This window comes from Phyllobates terribilis, unplaced genomic scaffold, assembly GCF_046119375.1.
Source record: "Phyllobates terribilis strain yellow unplaced genomic scaffold, ASM4611937v1 Scaffold_10__3_contigs__length_209671492, whole genome shotgun sequence".
Classification (NCBI taxonomy): domain Eukaryota; kingdom Metazoa; phylum Chordata; class Amphibia; order Anura; family Dendrobatidae; genus Phyllobates; species Phyllobates terribilis.
The window spans coordinates 7,163,179-7,177,995 of NW_027362770.1; positions in this window are offsets into that span (position 1 = coordinate 7,163,179).

A 14,817-nucleotide genomic window follows, 5' to 3' on the forward strand; every position below is an offset into this window, starting at 1 on the left:
GGTACCCCAGGAGAGTTCCAAATGTGTGTGGGTAGAATATATATCCCACGGGGGTAAAATTGAAAAAAGTTTAAAAAATTTTTTTTTTGGACTTAGTCATTTTTCTGGCGTTTATCAGACTTTCAGATAGGGCAAATGTCAGTGAGCGTTCCGATTTCAGTTCCAGCGCGATTCGCCCAATGAGTCCTTGATATTTAGTCGTTTTCAGCCAATTTTTTGGATTTTTGAAAATTTTACTTTTTTGTGAAAATATCCACTAAATGAGGGAATAATATGTGTGAGGGTACCCCAGGAGAGTTCCAAATGTGTGTGGGTAGAATATATATCCCACGGGGGTAAAATTGAAAAAAGTTGAAAAAATTTTTTTTTGGACTTAGTCATTTTTCTGGCGTGTATCAGACTTTCAGATAGGGGAAATGTCAGTGAGCATTCCGATTTCAGTTCCAGAGCGATTCGCCCAATGAGTCCTTGATATTTAGTCGTTTTCAGCCAATTTTCTGGATTTTTGAAAATTTCACTTTTTTGTGAAAATATCCACTAAATGAGGGAATAATATGTGTGAGGGTACCCCAGGAGAGTTCCAAATGTGTGTGGGTAGAATATATATCCCATTGGGGTAAAATTGAAAAAAGTTGAAAAAGATTTTTTTTTGGACTTAGTCATTTTTCTGGCGTTTATCAGACTTTCAGATAGGGCAAATGTCAGTGAGCTTTCCGATTTCAGTTCCAGATTGATTCTCCCAATGAGTCCTTGTTATTTAGTCGTTTTCAGCCAATTTTCTGGATTTTTGAAAATGTCACTTTTTTGTGAAAATATCCACTAAATGAGGGAATAATATGTGTGAGGGTACCCCAGGAGAGTTCCAAATGTGTGTGGGTAGAATATATATCCCACGGGGGTAAAATTGAAAAAAGTTGAAAAAAATTTTTTTTTGGACTTAGTCATTTTTGTGGCGTTTATCAGATTTTCAGATAGGGCAAATGTCAGTGAGCGTTCCGATTTCAGTTCCAGAGCGATTCCCCCAGTGAGTCCTTGATATTTAGTCGTTTTCAGCCAATTTTTTGGATTTTTGAAAATGTCACTTTTTTGTGAAAATATCCACTAAATGAGGGAATAATATGTGTGAGGGTACCCCAGGAGAGTTCCAAATGTGTGTGGGGAGAATATATATCCCACGGGGGTAAAATTGAAAAAAGTTGAAAAAAATTTTTTTTTGGACTTAGTCATTTTTCTGGCGTTTATCAGACTTTCAGTTAGGGGAAATGTCAGTGAGCATTTCGATTTCAGTTCCAGAGCGATTCGCCCAATGAGTCCTTGATATTTAGTAGTTTTCAGCCAATTTTCTGGATTTTTGAAAATTTCACTTTTTTGTGTGAAAATATCCACTAAATGAGGGAATAATATGTGTGAGGGTACCCCAGGAGAGTTCCAAATGTGTGTGGGTAGAATATATATCCCACGGGGGGAAAATTGAAAAAAGTTTAAAAAATTTTTTTTTTGGACTTAGTCATTTTTCTGGCGTTTATCAGACTTTCAGATAGGGCAAATGTCAGTGAGCGTTCCGATTTCAGTTCCAGCGCGATTCGCCCAATGAGTCCTTGATATTTAGTCGTTTTCAGCCAATTTTTTGGATTTTTGAAAATTTCACTTTTTTGTGAAAATATCCACTAAATGAGGGAATAATATGTGTGAGGGTACCCCAGGAGAGTTCCAAATGTGTGTGGGTAGAATATATATCCCACGGGGGTAAAATTGAAAAAAGTTGAAAAAAATTATTTTTGGACTTAGTCATTTTTCTGGCGTTTATCAGACTTTCAGATAGGGGAAATGTCAGTGAGCATTCCGATTTCAGTTCCAGAGTGATTCACCCAATGAGTCCTTGATATTTAGTCGTTTTCAGCCAATTTTTTGGATTTTTGAAAATGTCACTTTTTTGTCAAAATATCCACTAAATGAGGGAATAATATGTGTGAGGGTACCCCAGGAGAGTTCCAAATGTGTGTGGGTAGAATATATATCCCACGGGGGTAAAATTGAAAAAAGTTGAAAAAAAATTTTTTTTGGACTTAGTCATTTTTCTGGCGTTTATCAGACTTTCAGATAGGGGAAATGTCAGTGAGCATTCCGATTTCAGTTCCAGAGTGATTCACCCAATGAGTCCTTGATATTTAGTCGTTTTCAGCCAATTTTCTGGATTTTTTAAAATTTCACTTTTTTGTGAAAATATTCACTAAATGAGGGAATAATATGTGTGAGGGTACCCCAGGAGAGTTCCAAATGTGTGTGGGGAGAATATATATCCCACGGGGGTAAAATTGAAAAAAGTTGAAAAAAATTTTTTTTTGGACTTAGTCATTTTTCTGGCGTTTATCAGACTTTCAGATAGGGGAAATGTCAGTGAGCATTCCGATTTCAGTTCCAGACTGGTTCACCCAATGAGTCCTTGATATTTAGTCGTTTTCAGCCAATTTTTTGGATTTTTGAAAATTTCACTTTTTTGTGAAAATATCCACTAAATGAGGGAATAATATGTGTGAGGGTACCCCAGGAGAGTTCCAAATGTGTGTGGGTAGAATATATATCCCATTGGGGTAAAATTGAAAAAAGTTGAAAAAGATTTTTTTTTGGACTTAGTCATTTTTCCAGCGTTTATCAGACTTTCAGTTAGGGGAAATGTCAGTGAGCGTTTCGATTTCAGTTCCAGAGCGATTCGCCCAATGAGTCCTTGTTATTTAGTCGTTTTCAGCCAATTTTCTGTATTTTTGAAAATGTCACTTTTTTGTGAAAATATCCACTAAATGAGGGAATAATATGTGTGAGGGTACCCCAGGAGAGTTCCAAATGTGTGTGGGTAGAATATATATCCCACGGGGGTAAAATTGAAAGAAGTTGAAAAAAATTTTTTTTTGGACTTAGTCATTTTTCCAGCGTTTATCAGACTTTCAGTTAGGGGAAATGTCAGTGAGCATTTCGATTTCAGTTCCAGAGCGATTCGCCCAATGAGTCCTTGATATTTAGTAGTTTTCAGCCAATTTTCTGGATTTTTGAAAATTTCACTTTTTTTGTGAAAATATCCACTAAATGAGGGAATAATATGTGTGAGGGTACCCCAGGAGAGTTCCAAATGTGTGTGGGTAGAATATATATCCCACGGGGGTAAAATTGAAAAAAGTTTAAAAAATTTTTTTTTTTGGACTTAGTCATTTTTCTGGCGTTTATCAGACTTTCAGATAGGGCAAATGTCAGTGAGCGTTCCGATTTCAGTTCCAGCGCGATTCGCCCAATGAGTCCTTGATATTTAGTCGTTTTCAGCCAATTTTTTGGATTTTTGAAAATTTCACTTTTTTGTGAAAATATCCACTAAATGAGGGAATAATATGTGTGAGGGTACCCCAGGAGAGTTCCAAATGTGTGTGGGTAGAATATATATCCCATTGGGGTAAAATTGAAAAAAGTTGAAAAAGATTTTTTTTTGGACTTAGTCATTTTTCTGGCGTTTATCAGACTTTCAGATAGGGCAAATGTCAGTGAGCTTTCCGATTTCAGTTCCAGAGTGATTCTCCCAATGAGTCCTTGTTATCTAGTCGTTTTCAGCCAATTTTCTGGATTTTTGAAAATGTCACTTTTTTGTGAAAATATCCACTAAATGAGGGAATAATATGTGTGAGGGTACCCCAGGAGAGTTCCAAATGTGTGTGGGTAGAATATATATCCCACGGGGGTAAAATTGAAAAAAGTTTAAAAAATTTTTTTTTTGGACTTAGTCATTTTTCTGGCGTTTATCAGACTTTCAGATAGGGCAAATGTCAGTGAGCGTTCCGATTTCAGTTCCAGCGCGATTCGCCCAATGAGTCCTTGATATTTAGTCGTTTTCAGCCAATTTTTTGGATTTTTGAAAATTTTACTTTTTTGTGAAAATATCCACTAAATGAGGGAATAATATGTGTGAGGGTACCCCAGGAGAGTTCCAAATGTGTGTGGGTAGAATATATATCCCACGGGGGTAAAATTGAAAAAAGTTGAAAAAATTTTTTTTTGGACTTAGTCATTTTTCTGGCGTGTATCAGACTTTCAGATAGGGGAAATGTCAGTGAGCATTCCGATTTCAGTTCCAGAGCGATTCGCCCAATGAGTCCTTGATATTTAGTCGTTTTCAGCCAATTTTCTGGATTTTTGAAAATTTCACTTTTTTGTGAAAATATCCACTAAATGAGGGAATAATATGTGTGAGGGTACCCCAGGAGAGTTCCAAATGTGTGTGGGTAGAATATATATCCCATTGGGGTAAAATTGAAAAAAGTTGAAAAAGATTTTTTTTTGGACTTAGTCATTTTTCTGGCGTTTATCAGACTTTCAGATAGGGCAAATGTCAGTGAGCTTTCCGATTTCAGTTCCAGAGTGATTCTCCCAATGAGTCCTTGTTATTTAGTCGTTTTCAGCCAATTTTCTGGATTTTTGAAAATGTCACTTTTTTGTGAAAATATCCACTAAATGAGGGAATAATATGTGTGAGGGTACCCCAGGAGAGTTCCAAATGTGTGTGGGTAGAATATATATCCCACGGGGGTAAAATTGAAAAAAGTTGAAAAAAATTTTTTTTTGGACTTAGTCATTTTTGTGGCGTTTATCAGATTTTCAGATAGGGCAAATGTCAGTGAGCGTTCCGATTTCAGTTCCAGAGCGATTCCCCCAGTGAGTCCTTGATATTTAGTCGTTTTCAGCCAATTTTTTGGATTTTTGAAAATGTCACTTTTTTGTGAAAATATCCACTAAATGAGGGAATAATATGTGTGAGGGTACCCCAGGAGAGTTCCAAATGTGTGTGGGGAGAATATATATCCCACGGGGGTAAAATTGAAAAAAGTTGAAAAAAATTTTTTTTTGGACTTAGTCATTTTTCTGGCGTTTATCAGACTTTCAGTTAGGGGAAATGTCAGTGAGCATTTCGATTTCAGTTCCAGAGTGATTCACCCAATGAGTCCTTGATATTTAGTCGTTTTCAGCCAATTTTTTGGATTTTTGAAAATGTCACTTTTTTGTCAAAATATCCACTAAATGAGGGAATAATATGTGTGAGGGTACCCCAGGAGAGTTCCAAATGTGTGTGGGTAGAATATATATCCCACGGGGGTAAAATTGAAAAAAGTTGAAAAAAAATTTTTTTTGGACTTAGTCATTTTTCTGGCGTTTATCAGACTTTCAGATAGGGGAAATGTCAGTGAGCATTCCGATTTCAGTTCCAGAGTGATTCACCCAATGAGTCCTTGATATTTAGTCGTTTTCAGCCAATTTTCTGGATTTTTTAAAATTTCACTTTTTTGTGAAAATATTCACTAAATGAGGGAATAATATGTGTGAGGGTACCCCAGGAGAGTTCCAAATGTGTGTGGGTAGAATATATATCACGCGGGGGTAAAATTGAAAAAAGTTGAAAAAAATTTTTTTTACTTAGTCATTTTTCTGGCGTTTATCAGACTTTCAGATAGGGGAAATGTCAGTGAGCATTCCGATTTCAGTTCCAGAGCGATTCACCCAATGAGTCCTTGATATTTAGTCGTTTTCAGCCAATTTTCTGGATTTTTTAAAATTTCACTTTTTTGTGAAAATATCTACTAAATGAGGGAATAATATGTGTGAGGGTACCCCAGGAGAGTTCCAAATGTGTGTGGGTAGAATACATATCCCATTGGGGTAAAATTGAAAAAAGTTGAAAAAGATTTTTTTTTGGACTTAGTCATTTTTCTGGCGTTTATCAGACTTTCAGATAGGGCAAATGTCAGTGAGCGTTCCGATTTCAGTTCCAGAGTGATTCTCCCAATGAGTCCTTGTTATTTAGTCGTTTTCAGCCAATTTTCTGTATTTTTGAAAATGTCACTTTTTTGTGAAAATATCCACTAAATGAGGGAATAATATGTGTGAGGGTACCCCAGGAGAGTTCCAAATGTGTGTGGGTAGAATATATATCCCACGGGGGTAAAATTGAAAAAAGTTGAAAAAAATTTTTTTTTGGACTTAGTCATTTTTCTGGCGTTTATCAGACTTTCAGATAGGGGAAATGTCAGTGAGCATTCCGATTTCAGTTCCAGAGCGATTCGCCCAATGAGTCCTTGATATTTAGTCGTTTTCAGCCAATTTTTTGGATTTTTGAAAATTTCACTTTTTTGTGAAAATATCCGCTAAATGAGGGAATAATATGTGTGAGGGTACCCCAGGAGAGTTCCAAATGTGTGTGGGTAGAATATATATCCCACGGGGGTAAAATTGAAAAAAGTTTAAAAAAAATTTTTTTTGGACTTAGTCATTATTCCAGCGTTTATTAGACTTTCAGTTAGGGGAAATGTCAGTGAGCGTTTCGATTTCAGTTCCAGAGCGATTCGCCCAATGAGTCCTTGATATTTAGTCGTTTTCAGCCAATTTTCTGGATTTTTTAAAATTTCACTTTTATGTGAAAATATCCACTAAATGAGGGAATAATATGTGTGAGGGTACCCCAGGAGAGTTCCAAATGTGTGTGGGTAGAATATATATCCCATTGGGGTAAAATTGAAAAAAGTTGAAAAAGATTTTTTTTTGGACTTAGTCATTTTTCTGGCGTTTATCAGACTTTCAGATAGGGCAAATGTCAGTGAGCGTTCCGATTTCAGTTCCAGAGTGATTCTCCCAATGAGTCCTTGTTATTTAGTCGTTTTCAGCCAATTTTCTGTATTTTTGAAAATGTCACTTTTTTGTGAAAATATCCACTAAATGAGGGAATAATATGTGTGAGGGTACCCCAGGAGAGTTCCAAATGTGTGTGGGTAGAATATATATCCCACGGGGGTAAAATTGAAAAAAGTTTAAAAAATTTTTTTTTTTGGACTTAGTCATTTTTCTGGCGTTTATCAGACTTTCAGATAGGGCAAGTGTCAGTGAGCGTTCTGATTTCAGTTCCAGCGCGATTCGCCCAATGAGTCCTTGATATTTAGTCGTTTTCAGCCAATTTTTTGGATTTTTGAAAATGTCACTTTTTTGTGAAAATATCCACTAAATGAGGGAATAATATGTGTGAGGGTACCCCAGGATAGTTCCAAATGTGTGTGGGTAGAATATATATCCCATTGGGGTAAAATTGAAAAAAGTTGAAAAAGATTTTTTTTTGGACTTAGTCATTTTTCTGGCGTTTATCAGACTTTCAGATAGGGCAAATGTCAGTGAGCTTTCCGATTTCAGTTCCAGAGTGATTCTCCCAATGAGTCCTTGTTATCTAGTCGTTTTCAGCCAATTTTCTGGATTTTTGAAAATGTCACTTTTTTGTGAAAATATCCACTAAATGAGGGAATAATATGTGTAAGGGTACCCCAGGAGAGTTCCAAATGTGTGTGGGTAGAATATATATCCCACGGGGGTAAAATTGAAAAAAGTTGAAAAAAAATTTTTTTTGGACTTAGTCATTTTTCCAGCGTTTATCAGACTTTCAGTTAGGGGAAATGTCAGTGAGCGTTTCGATTTCAGTTCCAGAGCGATTCGCCCAATGAGTCCTTGATATTTAGTCGTTTTCAGTCAATTTTTTGGATTTTTGAAAATTTCACTTTTTTGTGAAAATATCCACTAAATGAGGGAATAATATGTGTGAGGGTACCCCAGGAGAGTTCCAAATGTGTGTGGGTAGAATATATATCCCACGGGGGTAAAATTGAAAAAAGTTGAAAAAAATTTTTTTTTGGACTTAGTCATTTTTCTGGCGTTTATCAGACTTTCAGATAGGGGAAATGTCAGTGAGCATTCCGATTTCAGTTCCAGAGCGATTCGCCCAATGAGTCCTTGATATTTAGTCGTTTTCAGCCAATTTTTTGGATTTTTGAAAATTTCACTTTTTTGTGAAAATATCCGCTAAATGATGGAATAATATGTGTGAGGGTACCCCAGGAGAGTTCCAAATGTGTGTGGGTAGAATATATATCCCACGGGGGTAAAATTGAAAAAAGTTTAAAAAAAATTTTTTTTGGACTTAGTCATTATTACAGCGTTTATTAGACTTTCAGTTAGGGGAAATGTCAGTGAGCGTTTCGATTTCAGTTCCAGAGCGATTCGCCCAATGAGTCCTTGATATTTAGTCGTTTTCAGCCAATTTTCTGGATTTTTTAAAATTTCACTTTTATGTGAAAATATCCACTAAATGAGGGAATAATATGTGTGAGGGTACCCCAGGAGAGTTCCAAATGTGTGTGGGTAGAATATATATCCCATTGGGGTAAAATTGAAAAAAGTTGAAAAAGATTTTTTTTTGGACTTAGTCATTTTTCTGGCGTTTATCAGACTTTCAGATAGGGCAAATGTCAGTGAGCGTTCCGATTTCAGTTCCAGAGTGATTCTCCCAATGAGTCCTTGTTATTTAGTCGTTTTCAGCCAATTTTCTGTATTTTTGAAAATGTCACTTTTTTGTGAAAATATCCACTAAATGAGGGAATAATATGTGTGAGGGTACCCCAGGAGAGTTCCAAATGTGTGTGGGTAGAATATATATCCCACGGGGGTAAAATTGAAAGAAGTTGAAAAAAATTTTTTTTGGACTTAGTCATTTTTCCAGCGTTTATCAGACTTTCAGTTAGGGGAAATGTCATTGAGCATTTCGATTTCAGTTCCAGAGCGATTCGCCCAATGAGTCCTTGATATTTAGTCGTTTTCAGCCAATTTTCTGGATTTTTGAAAATTTCACTTTTTTTGTGAAAATATCCACTAAATGAGGGAATAATATGTGTGAGGGTACCCCAGGAGAGTTCCAAATGTGTGTGGGTAGAATATATATCCCACGGGGGTAAAATTGAAAAAAGTTTAAAAAATTTTTTTTTTTGGACTTAGTCATTTTTCTGGCGTTTATCAGACTTTCAGATAGGGCAAATGTCAGTGAGCGTTCCGATTTCAGTTCCAGCGCGATTCGCCCAATGAGTCCTTGATATTTAGTCGTTTTCAGCCAATTTTTTGGATTTTTGAAAATTTCACTTTTTTGTGAAAATATCCACTAAATGAGGGAATAATATGTGTGAGGGTACCCCAGGAGAGTTCCAAATGTGTGTGGGTAGAATATATATCCCATTGGGGTAAAATTGAAAAAAGTTGAAAAAGATTTTTTTTTGGACTTAGTCATTTTTCTGGCGTTTATCAGACTTTCAGATAGGGCAAATGTCAGTGAGCTTTCCGATTTCAGTTCCAGAGTGATTCTCCCAATGAGTCCTTGTTATCTAGTCGTTTTCAGCCAATTTTCTGGATTTTTGAAAATGTCACTTTTTGTGAAAATATCCACTAAATGAGGGAATAATATGTGTGAGGGTACCCCAGGAGAGTTCCAAATGTGTGTGGGTAGAATATATATCCCACGGGGGTAAAATTGAAAAAAGTTTAAAAAATTTTTTTTTTGGACTTAGTCATTTTTCTGGCGTTTATCAGACTTTCAGATAGGGCAAATGTCAGTGAGCGTTCCGATTTCAGTTCCAGCGCGATTCGCCCAATGAGTCCTTGATATTTAGTCGTTTTCAGCCAATTTTTTGGATTTTTGAAAATTTTACTTTTTTGTGAAAATATCCACTAAATGAGGGAATAATATGTGTGAGGGTACCCCAGGAGAGTTCCAAATGTGTGTGGGTAGAATATATATCCCACGGGGGTAAAATTGAAAGAAGTTGAAAAAAAATTTTTTTTGGACTTAGTCATTTTTCCAGCGTTTATCAGACTTTCAGTTAGGGGAAATGTCAGTGAGCATTTCGATTTCAGTTCCAGAGCGATTCGCCCAATGAGTCCTTGATATTTAGTAGTTTTCAGCCAATTTTCTGGATTTTTGAAAATTTCACTTTTTTTGTGAAAATATCCACTAAATGAGGGAATAATATGTGTGAGGGTACCCCAGGAGAGTTCCAAATGTGTGTGGGTAGAATATATATCCCACGGGGGTAAAATTGAAAAAAGTTGAAAAAAATTTTTTTTTGGACTAAGTCATTTTTCTGGCGTTTATCAGACTTTCAGATAGGGGAAATGTCAGTGAGCATTCCGATTTCAGTTCCAGAGCGATTCGCCCAATGAGTCCTTGATATTTAGTCGTTTTCAGCCAATTTTCTGGATTTTTGAAAATTTCACTTTTTTGTGAAAATATCCACTAAATGAGGGAATAATATGTGTGAGGGTACCCCAGAAGAGTTCCAAATGTGTGTGGGTAGAATATATATCCCACGGGGGTAAAATTGAAAGAAGTTGAAAAAAAATTTTTTTTGGACTTAGTCATTTTTCCAGCGTTTATCAGACTTTCAGTTAGGGGAAATGTCAGTTAGCGTTTCGATTTCAGTTCCAGAGCGATTCGCCCAATGAGTCCTTGATATTTAGTAGTTTTCAGCCAATTTTCTGGATTTTTAAAAATTTCACTTTTTTTGTGAAAATATCCACTAAATGAGGGAATAATATGTGTGAGGGTACCCCAGGAGAGTTCCAAATGTGTGTGGGTAGAATATATATCCCACGGGGGTAAAATTGAAAAAAGTTGAAAAAAATTTTTTTTTGGACTAAGTCATTTTTCTGGCGTTTATCAGACTTTCAGATAGGGGAAATGTCAGTGAGCATTCCGATTTCAGTTCCAGAGCGATTCGCCCAATGAGTCCTTGATATTTAGTCGTTTTCAGCCAATTTTCTGGATTTTTTAAAATTTCACTTTTATGTGAAAATATCCACTAAATGAGGGAATAATATGTGTGAGAGTACCCCAGGAGAGTTCCAAATGTGTGTGGGTAGAATATATATCCCATTGGGGTAAAATTGAAAAAAGTTGAAAAAGATTTTTTTTTGGACTTAGTCATTTTTCTGGCGTTTATCAGACTTTCAGATAGGGCAAATGTCAGTGAGCGTTCCGATTTCAGTTCCAGAGTGATTCTCCCAATGAGTCCTTGTTATTTAGTCGTTTTCAGCCAATTTTCTGTATTTTTGAAAATGTCACTTTTTTGTGAAAATATCCACTAAATGAGGGAATAATATGTGTGAGGGTACCCCAGGAGAGTTCCAAATGTGTGTGGGTAGAATATATATCCCACGGGGGTAAAATTGAAAAAAGTTTAAAAAATTTTTTTTTTTGGACTTAGTCATTTTTCTGGCGTTTATCAGACTTTCAGATAGGGCAAATGTCAGTGAGCGTTCCGATTTCAGTTCCAGCGCGATTCGCCCAATGAGTCCTTGATATTTAGTCGTTTTCAGCCAATTTTTTGGATTTTTGAAAATTTCACTTTTTTGTGAAAATATCCACTAAATGAGGGAATAATATGTGTGAGGGTACCCCAGGAGAGTTCCAAATGTGTGTGGGTAGAATATATATCCCATTGGGGTAAAATTGAAAAAAGTTGAAAAAGATTTTTTTTTGGACTTAGTCATTTTTCTGGCGTTTATCAGACTTTCAGATAGGGCAAATGTCAGTGAGCTTTCCGATTTCAGTTCCAGAGTGATTCTCCCAATGAGTCCTTGTTATCTAGTCGTTTTCAGCCAATTTTCTGGATTTTTGAAAATGTCACTTTTTGTGAAAATATCCACTAAATGAGGGAATAATATGTGTGAGGGTACCCCAGGAGAGTTCCAAATGTGTGTGGGTAGAATATATATCCCACGGGGGTAAAATTGAAAAAAGTTTAAAAAATTTTTTTTTTGGACTTAGTCATTTTTCTGGCGTTTATCAGACTTTCAGATAGGGCAAATGTCAGTGAGCGTTCCGATTTCAGTTCCAGCGCGATTCGCCCAATGAGTCCTTGATATTTAGTCGTTTTCAGCCAATTTTTTGGATTTTTGAAAATTTTACTTTTTTGTGAAAATATCCACTAAATGAGGGAATAATATGTGTGAGGGTACCCCAGGAGAGTTCCAAATGTGTGTGGGTAGAATATATATCCCACGGGGGTAAAATTGAAAGAAGTTGAAAAAAAATTTTTTTTGGACTTAGTCATTTTTCCAGCGTTTATCAGACTTTCAGTTAGGGGAAATGTCAGTGAGCATTTCGATTTCAGTTCCAGAGCGATTCGCCCAATGAGTCCTTGATATTTAGTAGTTTTCAGCCAATTTTCTGGATTTTTGAAAATTTCACTTTTTTTGTGAAAATATCCACTAAATGAGGGAATAATATGTGTGAGGGTACCCCAGGAGAGTTCCAAATGTGTGTGGGTAGAATATATATCCCACGGGGGTAAAATTGAAAAAAGTTGAAAAAAATTTTTTTTTGGACTAAGTCATTTTTCTGGCGTTTATCAGACTTTCAGATAGGGGAAATGTCAGTGAGCATTCCGATTTCAGTTCCAGAGCGATTCGCCCAATGAGTCCTTGATATTTAGTCGTTTTCAGCCAATTTTCTGGATTTTTGAAAATTTCACTTTTTTGTGAAAATATCCACTAAATGAGGGAATAATATGTGTGAGGGTACCCCAGAAGAGTTCCAAATGTGTGTGGGTAGAATATATATCCCACGGGGGTAAAATTGAAAGAAGTTGAAAAAAAATTTTTTTTGGACTTAGTCATTTTTCCAGCGTTTATCAGACTTTCAGTTAGGGGAAATGTCAGTTAGCGTTTCGATTTCAGTTCCAGAGCGATTCGCCCAATGAGTCCTTGATATTTAGTAGTTTTCAGCCAATTTTCTGGATTTTTAAAAATTTCACTTTTTTTGTGAAAATATCCACTAAATGAGGGAATAATATGTGTGAGGGTACCCCAGGAGAGTTCCAAATGTGTGTGGGTAGAATATATATCCCACGGGGGTAAAATTGAAAAAAGTTGAAAAAAATTTTTTTTTGGACTAAGTCATTTTTCTGGCGTTTATCAGACTTTCAGATAGGGGAAATGTCAGTGAGCATTCCGATTTCAGTTCCAGAGCGATTCGCCCAATGAGTCCTTGATATTTAGTCGTTTTCAGCCAATTTTCTGGATTTTTTAAAATTTCACTTTTATGTGAAAATATCCACTAAATGAGGGAATAATATGTGTGAGAGTACCCCAGGAGAGTTCCAAATGTGTGTGGGTAGAATATATATCCCATTGGGGTAAAATTGAAAAAAGTTGAAAAAGATTTTTTTTTGGACTTAGTCATTTTTCTGGCGTTTATCAGACTTTCAGATAGGGCAAATGTCAGTGAGCGTTCCGATTTCAGTTCCAGAGTGATTCTCCCAATGAGTCCTTGTTATTTAGTCGTTTTCAGCCAATTTTCTGTATTTTTGAAAATGTCACTTTTTTGTGAAAATATCCACTAAATGAGGGAATAATATGTGTGAGGGTACCCCAGGAGAGTTCCAAATGTGTGTGGGTAGAATATATATCCCACGGGGGTAAAATTGAAAAAAGTTTAAAAAATTTTTTTTTTTGGACTTAGTCATTTTTCTGGCGTTTATCAGACTTTCAGATAGGGCAAATGTCAGTGAGCGTTCCGATTTCAGTTCCAGCGCGATTCGCCCAATGAGTCCTTGATATTTAGTCGTTTTCAGCCAATTTTTTGGATTTTTGAAAATTTCACTTTTTTGTGAAAATATCCACTAAATGAGGGAATAATATGTGTGAGGGTACCCCAGGAGAGTTCCAAATGTGTGTGGGTAGAATATATATCCCATTGGGGTAAAATTGAAAAAAGTTGAAAAAGATTTTTTTTTGGACTTAGTCATTTTTCTGGCGTTTATCAGACTTTCAGATAGGGCAAATGTCAGTGAGCTTTCCGATTTCAGTTCCAGAGTGATTCTCCCAATGAGTCCTTGTTATCTAGTCGTTTTCAGCCAATTTTCTGGATTTTTGAAAATGTCACTTTTTTGTGAAAATATCCACTAAATGAGGGAATAATATGTGTGAGGGTACCCCAGGAGAGTTCCAAATGTGTGTGGGTAGAATATATATCCCACGGGGGTAAAATTGAAAAAAGTTTAAAAAATTTTTTTTTTGGACTTAGTCATTTTTCTGGCGTTTATCAGACTTTCAGATAGGGCAAATGTCAGTGAGCGTTCCGATTTCAGTTCCAGCGCGATTCGCCCAATGAGTCCTTGATATTTAGTCGTTTTCAGCCAATTTTTTGGATTTTTGAAAATTTTACTTTTTTGTGAAAATATCCACTAAATGAGGGAATAATATGTGTGAGGGTACCCCAGGAGAGTTCCAAATGTGTGTGGGTAGAATATATATCCCACGGGGGTAAAATTGAAAAAAGTTGAAAAAAATTTTTTTTTGGACTTAGTCATTTTTCTGGCGTGTATCAGACTTTCAGATAGGGGAAATGTCAGTGAGCATTCCGATTTCAGTTCCAGAGCCATTCGCCCAATGAGTCCTTGATATTTAGTCGTTTTCAGCCAATTTTCTGGATTTTTGAAAATTTCACTTTTTTGTGAAAATATCCACTAAATGAGGGAATAATATGTGTGAGGGTACCCCAGGAGAGTTCCAAATGTGTGTGGGTAGAATATATATCCCACGGGGGTAAAATTGAAAGAAGTTGAAAAAAAATTTTTTTTGGACTTAGTCATTTTTCCAGCGTTTATCAGACTTTCAGTTAGGGGAAATGTCAGTGAGCATTTCGATTTCAGTTCCAGAGCGATTCGCCCAATGAGTCCTTGATATTTAGTAGTTTTCAGCCAATTTTCTGGATTTTTGAAAATTTCACTTTTTTTGTGAAAATATCCACTAAATGAGGGAATAATATGTGTGAGGGTACCCCAGAAGAGTTCCAAATGTGTGTGGGTAGAATATATATCCCATTGGGGTAAAATTGAAAAAAGTTGAAAAAGATTTTTTTTTGGACTTAGTCATTTTTCTGGCGTTTATCAGACTTTCAGATAGGGCAAATGTCAGTGAGCT